This window comes from Amphimedon queenslandica, unplaced genomic scaffold, assembly GCF_000090795.2.
Source record: "Amphimedon queenslandica unplaced genomic scaffold, v1.1 AMPQUscaffold_13052, whole genome shotgun sequence".
Lineage (NCBI taxonomy): Eukaryota > Metazoa > Porifera > Demospongiae > Haplosclerida > Niphatidae > Amphimedon > Amphimedon queenslandica.
In genome coordinates this window covers 1-6,058 of record NW_003546712.1, presented here as the reverse complement: position 1 = coordinate 6,058, position 6,058 = coordinate 1, and the positions used below count along the sequence as shown (strand labels likewise).

General features: G+C 35.5%; 2 long non-coding RNA genes across 2 annotated transcripts; both read right to left on the bottom strand.

Annotated features, from left to right (window-relative positions):
• Positions 1–693: 693 nt before the first annotated feature.
• Positions 694–1,714, bottom strand: LOC109585510 (uncharacterized). The gene is made up of 5 exons (XR_002186517.1): positions 1,652–1,714; positions 1,354–1,606; positions 1,207–1,299; positions 1,005–1,134; positions 694–956 (listed from the first exon to the last, which is right to left on the bottom strand). It is a non-coding gene; the product is annotated as an uncharacterized LOC109585510 (long non-coding RNA).
• Positions 1,715–1,942: 228 nt separating this feature from the next.
• On the bottom strand, positions 1,943–2,753 carry LOC109585511 (uncharacterized). The gene is made up of 5 exons (XR_002186518.1): positions 2,632–2,753; positions 2,237–2,576; positions 2,126–2,185; positions 2,015–2,068; positions 1,943–1,972 (listed from the first exon to the last, which is right to left on the bottom strand). It is a non-coding gene; the product is annotated as an uncharacterized LOC109585511 (long non-coding RNA).
• Positions 2,754–6,058: the final 3,305 nt, after the last annotated feature.

The following is a 6,058-nucleotide window of genomic DNA, read 5'->3' as shown; positions in this document are numbered from 1 at the left end:
TCATGATCTGCACGAGACTTGCAATATGTTTTTAAAGCAGTATATACCTCCAACACTAACTAAAATTAATGGAAAGGAATACTTGCCTAATATAATGTGACATACTACACCACAGCTATACACATCGCATAATGGAGAGATTTTGCCAGAGAGAAGTTCAGGGGGATTATACCCCTCGGTTCTTGCAATTAAAGGTGCAGTGAAAAGGGTGCGTCCGGATTCAGACTTTGGAATTGCTAGAGCAAATCAGAAGTCCCCAATGACAGCATTGAAATCTTTATCCAATAAAACATTTTACAGAAATTAAAAAGTAGATAAATATGCAACTAACGATTTAATGTCTTGATAAATAATGGGCTTATCTCATGCATGGAGCTCAGCAACTCCACGGAAAACATCTTTTAGAATTGAAATGCGGCAATCCCTGGTTAATTTCCACTGCTGCATATAACCGCATTAGTCTATAATACATGTACATGTAAAAACATGTACTGTTAAAATGTCACTACAAACTTGTACTATATGTCTGAGACATATCATACAAATCATTAGGTACTGCTGATGGCAGAAGGATTTTTGAATTGCTCTTTATACTATGTGCATTTCATTCCTCTTTAATTTCATTCAACTCCTTTTCCAGTATGTGAGCCATGCAAAAGGCTTTAGTGTATCGTTTCATGGTGAAGGGTTCATTATTTTCATATATCCAACTTATTAAGCATAACTTAACCTTGTGAATCCATAAGTAAAGTGACCCATTCTCCATGTACCTAGACACGAGTGCTTTAAGTTCAGAATAAAAACAGTACCCCATAATTTCTAAAATGTTTTGGTGACAAAATCTAAAATAAAAAAAAACCATTTATTATAACAACTTGGCACTTCATCAATGCCTTCAATTCAGTCTCTATTTGTTGTGATTCTGAACTTCCTCGAGCCATGGCTTCTGATCCCTCCTGCAATTTATCAAAAGGCAACATCAAAAGCAAAAAACATTTTCATACCTTTGAAAGAACCTTCACTGCTGCTTTTGTACCAATGGATCTCAAGTCTTTTGCCAAATATACCCTACCATAGCCACCCTTTTAATTTCTCTACTTTTGTTGAAGTGATCTGTGGCTCAGATTATTTCTTCTAAAAAGAAATGAAGAGAGTCAACTAAAATGTGTAGAAGTAATTTATAAATCTAATCAAATAAAATTTTACATGTTGGAGGTGGAATAGACAAAATTTTATAACGAGGACGTGATGAAAATTGCTTAGAATGAATAGATTCTGTGATGTCACCATCAGAATAATCTGTAAACAAAAGTACTATAACATTAAGCATAAATTACATGCAAGTTTTTCTACCAGTCAAAGGCTGAAAAGAAACATCAAAATGAGCCGTTTCTTTGACATGTCCATCAACAGACACAGCACTTGAAAAGTAAAGGGTCATTATTATATATTACGGGAGTTGATGGATACTCTTTCTCTGGATTGTTCAAACACTGCCAGTTATAGGTGCAATTAGGATGACTTGGACTTAGTGCAACAATAGGAGTAAACTTTAAGGAGGAAAGGATGGGCTTTGTGCAACTGGTGAAGCAAAATGGAGTAGCTCCTTTAAATATTTTTAAAAATGAGTAATATCATTAATAAACATTACCTTTAGACACAGGAGTAATCAAGCCAGTACTGCTATCACGCTTTAAACAGGTATTTTTCTAGAAGGATCTGTTAAAAAATGAAACAATGGAATAAATAATAAAGACTTACCATTGTCCTTCAGTAAAACTATGAAAATTAATCTATAAAATGCTTGCTCAGGAATAAATTCATTTATAGCATTTTTAGCTCCGTTTCCCACACTTCACGGGTAATAAGAATTATACAATCTTCGGAAGAGTAATACACTAAGAAAAGGTAATACAAAAACAAATTTTATTGATCAAACTTTGTAATCCATCATTGTTGGAGGCTTCATAAGCTACATAATTATATAAATAATTTACAATTTATAATGATATACCTTGATATTCTATATCATTAGTTGAGGACTTGCTATCAACCTTCCTTCCACTGACTAAAATTTGAGAATACATATAAAATAGCAATGTTGAAAATATTATACTACTGATACCATTCTGATCAGCTGCTGCCTTTCTCAAGGGCTCTGTGTTCGTATGAGTACTACTACTGACTAAATCACAATAGTATTGTCAACTGAGTATAAATAAGTTTTCTACCATACCCTTTGCCTTTTTTGATTAGGAAATAACTGGTTCTAGCTCTTCATCAACAATGCCTATGCCTAGAGTTAACTTGTCTGCAGAGGTATGTCTCTTTAGTAAAAAGGCCCCCAACGACCAATCAACTTCTTTATCACAAAGAGTAATACAACCATCTGAAATTATTCCACCTCTTCCATTGAATAACCTTAGCTCATTTTCTTCACAGTCATCAATTCCAATTGAGCTGCTTATCTTGCGAATAACTGAATGGTAAGAGTCATCCTTACTGAGCTGAACCTCATAAACAGCAGAAGACTTTGTGTAACCTCTCCACCCACATTCCATTCAGCAACAATTAATCTATAAATTAAATAATAATAAAATAACAGTAACTAAATGACTTGTTTGCACTTACCTCTAACTCATTTGTCCTCTTTCGTCTATCAGTTGAAAATGAATGCTTGTTCTTCTCCTGCAGAGCACGACCACGCCTTACTAAATCTATGACATATCACAGTAACTGCACTACAGCACTACCTCATTCATAACCTTTAGCAAGTCCTGATTCCTCAATAGCCATGGCTTTCTTGCATAGAGTTTCAGATATATTCATTAAAGTAGACACGAGTTCTTCTCTAGAACCATCTTCAACAGGCTCAGCCATTTTTCTCAAGTGCGCGCCACGTGGTAGATATATAGGCGTGGCGGCATTAAAGATCAACCTGATGTACATATGATATCGGAAAACGACAGACCCAACATCGGACAACAATGGACACGACATTGGGCCGCAATGGGCCCGACATCAGATTATACTTCAGGGCCACCATAGGTCCACTTTCACCATCACCACCATCAATTCCTCCGCCACCTCCAGTAGATAGAGGTACTCCATTAGATGCTGGCAGTCCACAAGTGCCTGAAGGCTCTCCACTGAGGTCCACCACTAGTGGCTGGACACATGCGCCGCTGACTGGACATCCTCCACTGCTAGCGGGAGGTCCGCCACCAGTGGCTGGAGGTCATCCCCCGCTGGCTGGTGGACCTCCACTGATGGCTGGTGGTTCTACAGCAGTGACTAGAGGCCCTTAACCAGTGGCTGGGGGTCCTTCACTGCTGGGTGAAAGGCTGCCACCACTTGCTGGGTCCTCCGCCACTTCGTCCAGCTGCTCCAACATCACATCCACCTGGAGCTGTAGGTGCTGGCTTTTTTCATGTTGCTGCTCTGCAACAGCAGAGGCAGGTAACCATATTGCTGTATTTAGTATAGTAATAGCATAAGAAAGTATGACGGGAAACTGTTTTCTGTGGATATACAAAATCTTAGATACCATAAATCACTTGCTATGTCACAAAGTACATCAATGTGATCAAATTTAAGAGATATATATGTAGCATAAATACCCAATACTGTACCAATAGCACCACTAATAAATCTTATTGTCGCATCAATATTACATTTTAGCATTACTCTACAGCCTACAGCTAATAACAATACAGTTCCTGAACCAGCTGCTTTATTTCTAAATTTCTCCTCGTTTTTTGTGAAATTTTGCTGTGCTGCAACTTTCATCAACAACATCTACACATGTTGATTCTATTTTCTCAGTTTATAGACTATCCAACATTAATTTCATTGATTTTTTGGCACACATGAACCTGCAAATTGGAGTTTTTCCTTCTCTTTTCAATTCCTTACATTTTTCCTGTATTAAAACTTAAAATACATGATTCATTAGTGTATCAATTGTTTCATCAGTGACACAGGCATGCCTAACAGATTCAAGCAATATAAACAATTTTTCTCCTTTTGTCGCTCATTTATTGTTAGTTCTTCATATTCTACTCTGTCTTTCTATATGTTAACTGCAGTTGGTGCTCCAAGTCTAGTTTTCACTAGTTTGTTGCTAATTTTATTAAACACTGGCCAACCAATAACTGGTGACATTTGTGACCCAATATGAGAAAACCAGGCTATCTGCGGGAATTATCAATTAGAGATATGGCTTCTTAAAGTTGTGACAGCGGTACCTTATGAAAACTAAGATTATACCAAAAATATATTGTATAAAGAATTTCCTGTCATTTGACACCAATTTTGCCCTAAAATAACTTGAAAGAGGTCATTTACAGACCTTTCTTCTTGTTGTGTACCATGTAAATAATGCAAGATATAATGATAAAAATGGCTGTAACTCAGTTTCATTCGTTTAGACTTCTTGTTGCATAAGTAAGCATAACTCAACACTAGATGTGTCAAATGACATGAAAAAAGGACCAAAAGATAGGAAAAACTTCGCTTAATTAAAAAAACCATAAATCTCAATTTTCAATTTTGGAGCATATAGCCTGGTTTTCTCATATCGGGTCACATTTGTTAAAAATCACCTACAAATAAAATATTGTTCCATTGCAACCATTCATCATTTCCAAATATATCTTCTAACCTAATGTATAAGTATGTACCATGGATTCAATAGATACCTCATCAACTAATATAAATATTAAACTTATAAGTGTCATTTTTCCTCTTCTGAGCTTCATTTCTTGAAGCCCAATATTCAGCTGTTTGTCCCTCTTGCTCTATTGGTAGCTTTAATCATTTATGTATTGTTATTCTGCCTACATTAAATGTGGCTATACCTGTTGGTGCTACTACAGAGCAAATAATTTCACCACATTTTGGTTGTCATATGTCATCCACTTGGCATTTTATTGCCTCATTTAGAAATGATTTACAAGATCCACCTGCACCACAAATAGATATTTGTAGCAGTTTACTATTTTGCAATCTAAGCAGTCTTGAAGACTCATTCTTTTTTACTTGTAAGATGACTCTTAATTTAATCAAAAATTCTTTATTGATCAACATCAAGCAATGCCTCTCTTTGCTCTAATTTAAATAAGGTACATTTACATGCATGTCAGCAATATCAGCTACTGCTTCTATTATTTCACAGAGTAATTGAGGCTCATCATGTTCCTTGTTATCAGAAAGTTCTGCAGTGCAACTGGCTTCATTTCTTGCATTGACTATTTTCTTCCAGTTATGTTTAGCTTCTAATAATTTTTGTACTTTTGTTGAAGTGATTTTCAATGCTGCACATAAATGCTTCTCTCTGATGCTAAAAAGCTCCTTCCTTTATAAGTGTGCTCTCATCTCTAAAAGCCACAACTCAAAGTACTAGCAAGTAATAGAAATCATCGCTTTCCACTTCTTTCATAGGATAAGCTTGGATGGACTGGCTTTGATTGAGGTATTTATTCTTTTTCGCTATTGTTTTCTATTATATCAAATTTGTAATCAGCAACAGTTTTGTGAAGAGATACATCTGACATGTTATTTGGTCTTAATCGCTAAAAGTCTTCAATTATGCGAGGATTAAAAATGTCTTTGGAAGATCGATCCATTACAGTTAAATATGAATAGTTCTTGATTTTTCTGCTACCCTTATAAAGTAAGTACAAATTAATGTAGTGTACAGTTACTAATTTGAACTTTCACTGAGAAGACAATCACTGCCTTCATATAGTCCTACTTTTGCTAGATATAATTTTTCTCTAATTTTCCATAGCCTGATGTACATGTTGTCACAGCTGCTCACTTCATCCCATAAGCACTGTGCATTACTCTTTTCTGCTTTAGTGACATATGCACTTACATACTCTATTAAAGAAAGACTCCTTTCAGCTATGTATAGTAAGTCAATATTTGCGCAACAATTTCTAAAGTAAAGGATTGTAGTTGTTGACTGGGAACTTCTTTTTACTTTCGTTTCAGATAATATACTTTATTGCTTGATTTGAAGCTATATTAAACATCTTTGATGGAAATACTATCT